Genomic DNA, 15,359 nt, shown 5'->3' with positions numbered 1-15,359 from the left:
TCCCCTACTCCCTCAGGACATCCACATCCACCATCCCCTACTCCCTCAGGACATCCACATCCACCATCCCCTACTCCCCAGGACATCCACATCCACCATCCCCTACTCCCTCAACACATCCACATCCCCCATCCCCTACTCCCCAGGATATCCACATCCACCATCCCCTACTCCCTCAGGACATCCACATCCACCATCCCCCACACCCTCAGGGCATCCACCATCCCCTACTCCCCAGGACATCCACCATCCACCATCCCCTACTCCCTCAGGACATCCACCATCCACCATCCCCTACTCCCCAGGACATCCACCATCCACCATCCCCTACTCCCCAGGACATCCACATCCACCATCCTCTACTCCCTCAGGACATCCACCATCCCCCATCCCCTACTCCCTCAGGACATCCACCATCCCCTACTCACCAGGACATCCACATCCACCATCCCCTACTCCCTCAGGACATCCACCATCCCCCATCCCCTACTCCCTCAGGACATCCACCATCCCCTACTCCCCAGCACATCCACATCCACCATCCCCCACTCCCTCAGGGCAACCACCATCCCCTACTCCCCAGGACATCCATCATCCACCATGCCCTACTCCCCAGGACATCCACCATCCCCTACTCCCTCAGGACATCCACCATCCACCATCCCCTACTCCCCAGGACATCCACCATCCCCCATCCCCTACTCCCTCAGGACATCCACCATCCCCTACTCCCCAGGACATCCACCATCCACCATCCCCTACTCCCCAGGACATCCACATCCACCATCCCCTACTCCCTCAGGACATCCACCATCCCCCATCCCCTACTCCCTCAGGACATCCACCATCCCCTACTCCCCAGGACATCCACCATCCACCATCCCCTACTCCCCAGGACATCCACATCCACCATCCCCCACTCCCTCAGGGCAACCACCATCCCCTACTCCCCAGGACATCCATCATCCACCATGCCCTACTCCCCAGGACATCCACCATCCCCTACTCCCTCAGGACATCCACAATCCACCATCCCCTACTCCCCAGGACATCCACATCCACCATCCCCTACTCCCTCAACACATCCACATCCCCCATCCCCTACTCCCCAGGATGTCCACATCCACCATCCCCTACTCCCTCAGGACATCCACATCCACCATCCCCCACACCCTCAGGGCATCCACCATCCCCTACTCCCCAGGACATCCACCATCCGCCATCCCCTACTCCCTCAGGACAACCACCATCCACCATCCCCTACTCCCCAGGACATCCACCATCCACCATCCCCTACTCCCCAGGACATCCACATCCACCATCCTCTACTCCCTCAGGACATCCACCATCCCCCATCCCCTACTCCCTCAGGACATCCACCATCCCCTACTCCCCAGGACATCCACATCCACCATCCCCTACTCCCTCAGGACATCCACCATCCCCCATCCCCTACTCCCTCAGGACATCCACCATCCCCTACTCCCCAGGACATCCACCATCCACCATCCCCTACTCCCTCAGGACAACCACCATCCCCTACTCCCCAGGACATCCACATCCACCATCCCCCACTCCCTCAGGGCAACCGCCATCCCCTACTCCCCTGGACATCCACATCCACCATCCCCTACTCCCCAGGACATCCACCATCCACCATCCCCTACTCCCTCAGGACAACCACCATCCCCTACTCCCCAGGACATCCACATCCACCATCCCCCACTCCCTCAGGGCAACCGCCATCCCCTACTCCCCTGGACATCCACATCCCCCATCCCCTACTCCCTCAAGGCATCCACCATCCCCCATCCCCTACTCCCTCAGGGCATCCAAATCCCCCATCCCCTACTCCCTCAGGGCATCCACATCCACCATCCCCTACTCCCTCAGGATATCCACATCCACAATCCCCTACTCCCTCAGGACATCCACATCAAACATCCCCTACTCCCTCAGGACATCCACATCAACCATCCCCTACTCCCCAGGACATAGACATCCCCCATCCCCTACTCCCTCAAGGCATCCACCATCCCCGATCCCCAACTCCCTCAGGGCATCCACATCCACCATCCCCCACTCCCTCAGGACATCCACATCCAACATCCGCTACTCCCTCAGGACATCCACCATCCCCTACTCCCCAGGACATCCACATCTACCATCCCCTACTCCCTCAACACATCCACATCCCCCATCCCCTACTCCCCAGGATATCCACATCCACCATCCCCCACACCCTCAGGGCATCCAACATCCCCTACTCCCCAGGACATCCACCATCCACCATCCCCTACTCCCCAGGACATCCACCATCCACCATCCCCTACTCCCTCAGGACATCCACCAACCCCCATCCCCTACTCCCCAGGACATCCACCATCCACCATCCCCTACTCCCTCAGGGCATCCTCCATCCACTACTCCCTCAAGGCATCCACATCCACCAACCCCTACTCCCTCAGGACATCCTCCATCCACTACTCCCTCAGGACATCCACATCCGCCATCCCCTACTCCCTCAGGACATCCACATCCAACATCCCCTACTCCCTCAGGACATCCTCCATCCAGTACTCCCTCAAGGCATCCAAATCCACCATCCCCCACTCCCTCAGGACACCCACATCCACAATCCCCTACTCCCTCAGGACATCCAACATCCCCATCCCCTACTCCCTCAAGGCATCCACATCCACCATCCCCCGCTCCCTCAGGACATCCACATCCACAATCCCCTACTCCCTCAGGACATCCACATCCACCATCCCCTTCTCCACAGGACATCCACATCCACCATCCCCTACTCCCTCAGGGCATCCAAATCCACCATCCACTACTCCCTCAGGACATCCACATCCACCATCCCCTACTCCCTCAGGGCATCCACCATCCCCCATCCCCTCCTCCCTCAGGGCATCCACCATCCAACATCCACTACTCCCCAGGACATCCACATCCACCATCCCCTACAACCTCAGGACATCCACCATCCCCTACTCCCTCAGTGCATCCACATCCACCATCCCCTACTCCCTCAGTGCATCCACATCCAGCATCCCCTACTCCCTCAGGACATCCACCATCCCCCATCCCCTCCTCCCTCAGGGCATCCACCATCCACCATCCACTACTCCCCAGGACATCCACATCCACCATCCCCTACTCCCTCAGAGCATCCACCATCCACTACCCTCTCAGAGTCTCCACATCCACCATCCCCTCCTCCCTCAGGGCATCCACCATCCACCATCCACTACTCCCCAGGACATCCACATCCACCATCCCCTACAACCTCAGGACATCCACCATCCCCTACTCCCTCAGTGCATCCACATCCACCATCCCCTACTCCCTCAGTGCATCCACATCCAGCATCCCCTACTCCCTCAGGACATCCACCATCCCCCATCCCCTCCTCCCTCAGGGCATCCACCATCCACCATCCACTACTCCCCAGGACATCCACATCCACCATCCCCTACTCCCTCAGGGCATCCACCATCCACTACCCTCTCAGAGTCTCCACATCCACCATCCACTACTCCCTCAAGGCATCCACATCCACCATCCCCTACTCCCTCAGGACATCCACATCCACCATCCCCTACTCCCCAGGACATCCACATCCACCATCCGCTAATCCCCAGGACATCCACATCCACCATCCACTACTCCCCAGGACATCCACATCCACCATCCTCTACTCCCTCAGGACATCCACCATCCCCCATCCCCTACTCCCTCAGGACATCCACCATCCCCTACTCCCCAGGACATCCACATCCACCATCCCCTACTCCCTCAGGACATCCACCATCCCCCATCCCCTACTCCCTCAGGACATCCACCATCCCCTACTCCCCAGGACATCCACCATCCACCATCCCCTACTCCCCAGGACATCCACATCCACCATCCCCCACTCCCTCAGGGCAACCACCATGCCCTACTCCCCAGGACATCCACCATCCCCTACTCCCTCAGGACATCCACCATCCACCATCCCCTACTCCCCAGGACATCCACCATCCCCCATCCCCTACTCCCTCAGGACATCCACCATCCCCTACTCCCCAGGACATCCACCATCCACCATCCCCTACTCCCCAGGACATCCACATCCACCATCCCCTACTCCCTCAGGATATCCACCATCCCCCATCCCCTGCTCCCTCAGGACATCCACCATCCCCTACTCCCCAGGACATCCACCATCCACCATCCCCTACTCCCCAGGACATCCACATCCACCATCCCCCACTCCCTCAGGGCAACCACCATCCCCTACTCCCCAGGACATCCATCATCCACCATGCCCTACTCCCCAGGACATCCACCATCCCCTACTCCCTCAGGACATCCACCATCCACCATCCTCTACTCCCCAGGACATCCACCATCCCCCATCCCCTACTCCCTCAGGACATCCACCATCCCCTACTCCACAGGACATCCACCATCCACCATCCCCTACTCCCTCAGGACATCCACCATCCACCATCCTCTACTCCCTCAGGACATCCACCATCCCCCATCCCCTACTCCCTCAGGACATCCACCATCCCCTACTCCCCAGGACATCCACATCCACCATCCCCTACTCCCTCAGGACATCCACCATCCCCCATCCCCTACTCCCTCAGGACATCCACCATCCCCTACTCCCCAGGACATCCACCATCCACCATCCCCTACTCCCCAGGACATCCACATCCACCATCCCCCACTCCCTCAGGGCAACCACCATCCCCTACTCCCCAGGACATCCATCATCCACCATGCCCTACTCCCCAGGACATCCACCATCCCCTACTCCCTCAGGACATCCACCATCCACCATCCCCTACTCCCCAGGACATCCACCATCCCCCATCCCCTACTCCCTCAGGACATCCACCATCCCCAACTCCCCAGGACATCCACCATCCACCATCCCCTACTCCCCAAGACATCCACATCCACCATCCCCTACTCCCTCAGGATATCCACCATCCCCCATCCCCTGCTCCCTCAGGACATCCACCATCCCCTACTCCCCAGGACATCCACCATCCACCATCCCCTACTCCCCAGGACATCCACATCCACCATCCCCCACTCCCTCAGGGCAACCACCATCCCCTACTCCCCAGGACATCCATCATCCACCATGCCCTACTCCCCAGGACATCCACCATCCTCCGGACATCCACCATCCACCATCCCCTACTCCCCAGGACATCCACATCCACCATCCCCTACTCCCCAGGGCGTCCACCATCCCCTACTCCCTCAGGACATCCACATCCACCATCCCCTACTCCCTCAGGGCATCTGCATCCACCATCCCCTACTCCCTCAGGACGTCCACATCCACCATCCCCCACTCCCTCAGGGCATCCACCATCCACCATCCCCTACTCCCCAGGACATCCACATCCACCATCCCTACTCCCTCAGGGCATCTGCATCCACCATCCCCTACTCCCTCAGGACATTCACATCCACCATCCCCTACTCCCTCAGGGCATCCACATCCACCATCCCCTACTCCCTCAGGACATCCATATCCACCATCCCCTACTCCCTCAGGACATCCACATCCACCATCCCCTACTCCCCAGGACATCCACATACACCATCCCTACTCCCTCAGGGCATCTGCATCCACCATCCCCTACTCCCTCAGGACATCCACATCCACCATCCCCTACTCCCTCAGGACATCCACATCCACCATCCCCTACTCCCTCAGGACATCCACATCAACCATCCCCTACTCCCCAGGACATCCACATCCCCCATCCCCTACTCCCTCAAGGCATCCACCATCCCCCATCCCCTACTCCCTCAGGGCATCCACATCCACCATCCCCCACTCCCTCAGGACATCCACCATCTCCTACTCCCTCAACACATCCACATCCACCATCCCCTACTCCCTCAACACATCCACATACACCATTCCCCACTCCCTCAGGACATCCACCATCCACCATCCCCTACTCCCCAGGACATCCACCATCCACCATCCCCTACTCCCCAGGACATCCACATCCACCATCCCCTACTCCCTCAGGACATCCACATCCAACATCCCCTACTCCCTCAGGACATCCACCATCCCCAATCCCCAACTCCTTCAGGGCATCCACCATCCCCCACTCCCTCAGGACATCCACCATCCCCTACTCCCTCAGGGCATTCACCATCCACCATCCCCTACTCCCCAGGACATCCACCATCCCCTACTCCCCAGGACATCCACCATCCACCATCCCCTACTCCCCAGGACATCCACATCCATCATCCCTACTCCCTCAGGGCATCTGCATCCACCATCCCCTACTCCCTCAGGACATCCACATCCACCATCCCCTACTCCCTCAGGACATCCACATCCACCATCCCCTACTCCCTCAGGACATCCACATCCAACATCCCCTACTCCCTCAGGAAATCCACCATCCACCATCCCCTACTCGCTCAGTACATCCACATCCACCATCCCCTACTCCCTCGGGACATCCACATCCACCATCCCCCACTCCCTCAGGGCATCCACCATCCACCATCCACTACTCCCTCAGGGCATCCACATCCACCATCCCCTACTCCCTCAGGGCATCCATATCCACCATCCCCTACTCCCTCAGGACATCCACCATCCACCATCCCCTACTCCCTCAGGACGTCCACATCCACCATCCCCTACTCCCTCAGGACATCCACATCCACCATCCCCTACTCCCCAGGACATCCTCCATCCTCTACTACCTCATGATATCCACATCCACCATCCCCTACTCCCTCAGGGTATCCACCATTCCCTATTCCCCTGGACATCCACATCCACCATCCCCTACTCCCTCAGGGCATCCACATCCCCCATCCCCTACTCCCTCAGGACATCTACATCAACCATCCCCTACTCCCCAGGACATAGACATCCCCCATCCCCTACTCCCTCAAGGCATCCACCATCCCCCATCCCCTACTCCCTCAGGGCATCCACATCCACCATCCCCCACTCCCTCAGGACATCCACATCCAACATCCGCTACTCCCTCAGGACATCCACCATCCCCTACTCCCCAGGACATCCACATCCACCATCCCCTACTCCCTCAACACATCCACATCCCCCATCCCCTACTCCCCAGGATATCCACATCCACCATCCCCTACTCCCTCAGGACATCCACATCAACCATCCCCCACACCCTCAGGGCATCCACCATCCCCTACTCCCCAGGACATCCACCATCCACCATCCCCTACTCCCTCAGGACATCCACCATCCACCATCCCCTACTCCCCAGGACATCCACCATCCACCATCCCCTACTCCCCAGGACATCCACATCCACCATCCTCTACTCCCTCAGGACATCCACCATCCCCCATCCCCTACTCCCTCAGGACATCCACCATCCCCTACTCCCCAGGACATCCACATCCACCATCCCCTACTCCCTCAGGACATACACCATCCCCCATCCCCTACTCCCTCAGGACATCCACCATCCCCTACTCCCCAGGACATCCACCATCCACCATCCCCTACTCCCCAGGACATCCACATCCACCATCCCCCACTCCCTCAGGGCAACCACCATCCCCTACTCCCCAGAACATCCATCATCCACCATGCCCTACTCCCCAGGACATCCACCATCCCCTACTCCCTCAGGACATCCACCATCCACCATCCCCTACTCCCCAGGACATCCACCATCCCCCATCCCCTACTCCCTCAGGACATCCACCATCCCCTACTCCCCAGGACATCCACCATCCACCATCCCCTACTCCCCAGGACATCCACATCCACCATCCCCTACTCCCTCAGGATATCCACCATCCCCCATCCCCTACTCCCTCAGGACATCCACCATCCCCTACTCCCCAGGACATCCACCATCCACCATCCACTACTCCCCAGGACATCCACATCCACGATCCCCCACTCCCTCAGGGCGTCCAACATCCCCTACTCCCTCAGGACATCCACATCCACCATCCCCTACTCCCTCAGGGCATCTGCATCCACCATCCCCTACTCCCTCAGGACGTCCACATCCACCATCCCCCACTCCCTCAGGGCATCCACCATCCACCATCCCCTACTCCCCAGGACATCCACATCCACCATCCCTACTCCCTCAGGGCATCTGCATCCACCATCCTCTACTCCCTCAGGACATTCACATCCACCATCCCCTACTCCCTCAGGGCATCCACATCCACCATCCCCTACTCCCTCAGGACATCCACATCCACCATCCCCTACTCCCTCAGGACATCCACATCCACCATCCCCTACTCCCCAGGACATCCACATCCACCATCCCTACTCCCTCAGGGCATCTGCATCCACCATCCCCTACTCCCTCAGGACATCCACATCCACCATCCCCTACTCCCCAGGACATCCACATCCACCATCCCTACTCCCTCAGGGCATCTGCATCCACCATCCCCTACTCCCTCAAGGCATCCACCATCCCCCATCCCCTACTCCCTCAGGGCATCCACATCCACCATCCCCCACTCCCTCAGGACATCCACCATCTCCTACTCCCTCAACACATCCACATCCACCATCCCCTACTCCCTCAACACATCCACATACACCATTCCCCACTCCCTCAGGACATCCACCATCCACCATCCCCTACTCCCCAGGACATCCACCATCCACCATCCCCTACTCCCCAGGACATCCACATCCACCATCCCCTACTCCCTCAGGACATCCACATCCAACATCCCCTACTCCCTCAGGACATCCAACATCCCCCATCCCCAACTCCTTCAGGGCATCCACCATCCCCCACTCCCTCAGGACATCCACCATCCCCTACTCCCTCAGGGCATCCACCATCCACCATCCCCTACTCCCCAGGACATCCACCATCCCCTACTCCCTCAGGACTTCCACATCCACCATTCCCTACTCCCACAGGACATCCACATCCAACATCCCCTACTCCCCAGGACATCCACATCCACCATCCCTACTCCCTCAGGGCATCTGCATCCACCATCCCCTACTCCCTCAGGACATCCACATCCACCATCCCCTACTCCCTCAGGACATCTACATCCACCATCCCCTACTCCCTCAGGACATCCACCATCCCCTACTCCCCAGGACATCCACCATCCACCATCCCCTACTCCCCAGGACATCCACATCCACCATCCCCTACTCCCTCAGGATATCCACCATCCCCCATCCCCTACTCCCTCAGGACATCCACCATCCCCTACTCCCCAGGACATCCACCATCCACCATCCACTACTCCCCAGGACATCCACATCCACGATCCCCCACTCCCTCAGGGCGTCCACCATCCCCTACTCCCTCAGGACATCCACATCCACCATCCCCTACTCCCTCAGGGCATCTGCATCCACCATCCCCTACTCCCTCAGGACGTCCACATCCACCATCCCCCACTCCCTCAGGGCATCCACCATCCACCATCCCCTACTCCCCAGGACATCCACATCCACCATCCCTACTCCCTCAGGGCATCTGCATCCACCATCCCCTACTCCCTCAGGACATTCACATCCACCATCCCCTACTCCCTCAGGGCATCCACATCCACCATCCCCTACTCCCTCAGGACATCCACATCCACCATCCCCTACTCCCTCAGGACATCCACATCCACCATCCCCTACTCCCCAGGACATCCACATCCACCATCCCTACTCCCTCAGGGCATCTGCATCCACCATCCCCTACTCCCTCAGGACATCCACATCCACCATCCCCTACTCCCCAGGACATCCACATCCACCATCCCTACTCCCTCAGGGCATCTGCATCCACCATCCCCTACTCCCTCAAGGCATCCACCATCCCCCATCCCCTACTCCCTCAGGGCATCCACATCCACCATCCCCCACTCCCTCAGGACATCCACCATCTCCTACTCCCTCAACACATCCACATCCACCATCCCCTACTCCCTCAACACATCCACATACACCATTCCCCACTCCCTCAGGACATCCACCATCCACCATCCCCTACTCCCCAGGACATCCACCATCCACCATCCCCTACTCCCCAGGACATCCACATCCACCATCCCCTACTCCCTCAGGACATCCACATCCAACATCCCCTACTCCCTCAGGACATCCACCATCCCCCATCCCCAACTCCTTCAGGGCATCCACCATCCCCCACTCCCTCAGGACATCCACCATCCCCTACTCCCTCAGGGCATCCACCATCCACCATCCCCTACTCCCCAGGACATCCACCATCCCCTACTCCCTCAGGACTTCCACATCCACCATCCCCTACTCCCCAGGACATCCACATCCACCATCCCCTACTCCCTCAGGACATCCACATCCAACATCCCCTACTCCCTCAGGACATCCAACATCCCCCATCCCCAACTCCTTCAGGGCATCCACCATCCCCCACTCCCTCAGGACATCCACCATCCCCTACTCCCTCAGGGCATCCACCATCCACCATCCCCTACTCCCCAGGACATCCACCATCCCCTACTCCCTCAGGACTTCCACATCCACCATTCCCTACTCCCACAGGACATCCACATCCAACATCCCCTACTCCCCAGGACATCCACATCCACCATCCCTACTCCCTCAGGGCATCTGCATCCACCATCCCCTACTCCCTCAGGACATCCACATCCACCATCCCCTACTCCCTCAGGACATCTACATCCACCATCCCCTACTCCCTCAGGACATCCACCATCCCCTACTCCCCAGGACATCCACCATCCACCATCCCCTACTCCCCAGGACATCCACATCCACCATCCCCTACTCCCTCAGGATATCCACCATCCCCCATCCCCTACTCCCTCAGGACATCCACCATCCCCTACTCCCCAGGACATCCACCATCCACCATCCACTACTCCCCAGGACATCCACATCCACGATCCCCCACTCCCTCAGGGCGTCCACCATCCCCTACTCCCTCAGGACATCCACATCCACCATCCCCTACTCCCTCAGGGCATCTGCATCCACCATCCCCTACTCCCTCAGGACGTCCACATCCACCATCCCCCACTCCCTCAGGGCATCCACCATCCACCATCCCCTACTCCCCAGGACATCCACATCCACCATCCCTACTCCCTCAGGGCATCTGCATCCACCATCCCCTACTCCCTCAGGACATTCACATCCACCATCCCCTACTCCCTCAGGGCATCCACATCCACCATCCCCTACTCCCTCAGGACATCCACATCCACCATCCCCTACTCCCTCAGGACATCCACATCCACCATCCCCTACTCCCCAGGACATCCACATCCACCATCCCTACTCCCTCAGGGCATCTGCATCCACCATCCCCTACTCCCTCAGGACATCCACATCCACCATCCCCTACTCCCCAGGACATCCACATCCACCATCCCTACTCCCTCAGGGCATCTGCATCCACCATCCCCTACTCCCTCAAGGCATCCACCATCCCCCATCCCCTACTCCCTCAGGGCATCCACATCCACCATCCCCCACTCCCTCAGGACATCCACCATCTCCTACTCCCTCAACACATCCACATCCACCATCCCCTACTCCCTCAACACATCCACATACACCATTCCCCACTCCCTCAGGACATCCACCATCCACCATCCCCTACTCCCCAGGACATCCACCATCCACCATCCCCTACTCCCCAGGACATCCACATCCACCATCCCCTACTCCCTCAGGACATCCACATCCAACATCCCCTACTCCCTCAGGACATCCACCATCCCCCATCCCCAACTCCTTCAGGGCATCCACCATCCCCCACTCCCTCAGGACATCCACCATCCCCTACTCCCTCAGGGCATCCACCATCCACCATCCCCTACTCCCCAGGACATCCACCATCCCCTACTCCCTCAGGACTTCCACATCCACCATTCCCTACTCCCACAGGACATCCACATCCAACATCCCCTACTCCCCAGGACATCCACATCCACCATCCCTACTCCCTCAGGGCATCTGCATCCACCATCCCCTACTCCCTCAGGACATCCACATCCACCATCCCCTACTCCCTCAGGACATCTACATCCACCATCCCCTACTCCCTCAGGACATCCACATCCACCATCCCCTACTCCCTCAGGACATCCACATCAACCATCCCCTACTCCCCAGGACATCCACATCCCCCATCCACTACTCCCTCAAGGCATCCACCATCCCCCATCCCCTACTCCCTCAGGGCATCCAGATCCACGATCCCCCACTCCCTCAGGACATCCACCATCCACCATCCCCTACTCCCCAGGACATCCACCATCCACCATCCCCTACTCCCCAGGACATCCACATCCACCATCCCCTACTCCCTCAGGACATCCACATCCAACATCCCCTACTCCCTCAGGACATCCACCATCCCCCATCCCCAACTCCTTCAGGGCATCCACCATCCCCCACTCCCTCAGGACATCCACCATCCCCTACTCCCTCAGGGCATCCACCATCCACCATCCCCTACTCCCCAGGACATCCACCATCCCCTACTCCCTCAGGACTTCCACATCCACCATCCCCTACTCCCACAGGACATCCACATCCAACATCCCCTACTCCCCAGGACATCCACATCAACCATCCCCTATTCCCTCAGGACATCCACATCAACCATCCCCTACTCCCACAGGACATCCACATCCAACATCCCCTACTCCCTCAGGACATCCACATCTACCATCCCCTACTCCCCAGGACATCCACCATCCACCATCCCCTACTCCCTCAGGGCATCCACCATCCACCATCCCCTACTCCCTCAGGACATCCACCATCCACCATCCCCTACTCGCTCAGTACATCCACATCCACCATCCCCTACTCCCTCAGGGCATCCACCATCCCCCATCCCCTACTCCCTCAGGACATCCACCGTCCCTTACTCCCCAGGACATCCACATCCACCATCCCCTACTCCCTCAGGACATCCACATCCAACATCCCCTACTCCCTCAGGACATCCACCATCCCCCACTCCCTCAGGGCATACACATCCACCATCCCCTACTCCCTCAGTACATCCACCATCCCCTACTCCCTCAGTACATCCACCATCCCCCATCCCCTACTCCCTCAGGACATCCACATCCAACATCCCCTACTCCCTCAGGACATCCACATCCACCATCCCTACTCCCTCAGGACATCCACATCCACCATCCCCTACTCCCTCAGGGCATCCACCATCCACCATCCCCTACTCCCTCAGGACATCCACATCCACCATCCCCTACTCCCTCAGTACATCCACCATCCCCTACTCCCTCAGGACATCCACATCCAACATCCCCTACTCCCTCAGGACATCCACCATCCCCCACTCTCTCAGGACATCCACATCCACCATCCCTACTCCCTCAGGACATCCACATCCACCATCCCCTACTCCCTCAGTACATCCACCATCCCCTACTCCCTCAGCACATCCACATCCAACATCCCCTACTCCCGCAGGACATCCACCATCCCCCACTGTCTCAGGACATCCACATCCAACATCCCCCACTCCCTCAGGGCATCCACATCCACCATCCCCTACTCCCTCAGTACATCCACCATCCGCCATCCCCTACTCCCCAGGACATCCACATCCAACATCCCCTACTCCCTCAGGACATCCACATCCACCATCCCTACTCCCTCAGGACATCCACATCCACCATCCCCTACTCCCTCAGTACATCCACCATCCACCATCCCCTACTCCCTCAGGACATCCACCATCCCCTACTCCCTCAGGACATCCACATCCACCATCCCCTACACCCTCAGGACATCCACATCCACCATCCCCTACTCCCTCAGGACATCCACATCCAACATCCCCTACTCCCTCAGGACATCCACATCCACCATCCCTACTCCCTCAGGACATCCACCATCCCCTACTCCCTCAGGACATCCACATCCAACATCCCCTACTCCCTCAGGACATCCACCATCCCCCACTCTCTCAGGACATCCGCATCCACCATCCCCCACTCCCTCAGGGCATCCACATCCACCATCCCCTACTCCCTCAGTACATCCACCATCCCCTACTCCCTCTGTACATCCACCATCCCCCATCCCCTACTCCCTCAGGACATCCACATCCACCATCCCCTACTCCCCAGGACATCCACATCCACCATCCCCTACTGCCTCAGGACATCCACATCAACCATCCCCTACTCCCTCAGGACATCCACATCCACCATCCCCCAATCCCTCAGGACATCCACCATCCACCATCCACTACTCCCCAGGACATCCACCATCCACCATCCCCTACTCCCTCAGGGCATCCACATCCACCATCCCCTACTCCCTCAGGACATCCACATCCACCATCCCCTACTCCCCAGGACATCCACCATCCACTACTCCCCAGGACATCCACATCCCCCATCCCCTACTCCCCAGGACATCCACCATCCCCTACTCCCTCAGGACATCCACATCCACCATCCCCTACTCCTCAGGACATCCACATCAACCATCCACTACTCCCCAGGACATCCACCATCCACCATCCCCTACTCCCTCAGGACATCCACATCCACCATCCCCTACTCCCTCAGGACATCCACCATCCACCATCCACTACTCCCCAGGACATACACATCCACCATCCCCTACTCCCTCAGGACATCCACCATCCACCATCCCCTACTCCCTCAGGGCATCCACATCCACCATCCCCTACTCCCTCCGGGCATCCACCATCCCCTACTCCCCAGGACATCCACATCCCCTACTCCCCAGGACATCCACATCCCCTACTCCCTCAGGACATCCACCATCCACCATCCACTACTCCCCAGGACATCCACCATCCACCATCCACTACTCCCCAGGACATCCACATCCACCATCCCCTACTCCCTCAGAGTCTCCACATCCACCATCCACCATCCCCTACTCCCCAGGACATCCACATCCACCATCCCCTACTCCCTCAGGACATCCACATCCACCATCCCCTACTCCCTCAGGACATCCACATCCACCATCCCCTATCCCTCAGGACATCCACATCCACCATCCCCTACCCCACCAGGACATCCACATCCCCCATCACCTACTCCCTCAGGACATCCACATCCACCATCCCCTACTCCCTCCGGGCATCCACATCCACCATCCCCTACTCCCTCAGGACATCCACATCCACCATCCCCTACTCCCTCAGGTCATCCACATCAACCATCCCCTACTCCCTCAGGGCATCCACCATCCCCTACTCCCTCAGGGCATCCACCATCCCCTACTCCATCAGGGCATCCACCATCCCCTGCTCCCTCAGGGCATCCACCATCCCCTACTC

The sequence above is a fragment of the Hypanus sabinus genome, chromosome 4 (assembly GCF_030144855.1).
Source record: "Hypanus sabinus isolate sHypSab1 chromosome 4, sHypSab1.hap1, whole genome shotgun sequence".
In the NCBI taxonomy this organism is placed as follows: Eukaryota; Metazoa; Chordata; class Chondrichthyes; order Myliobatiformes; family Dasyatidae; genus Hypanus; species Hypanus sabinus.
The sequence above is the reverse complement of the archived record's forward strand: the minus strand, read 5'-3'. Positions refer to the sequence as shown.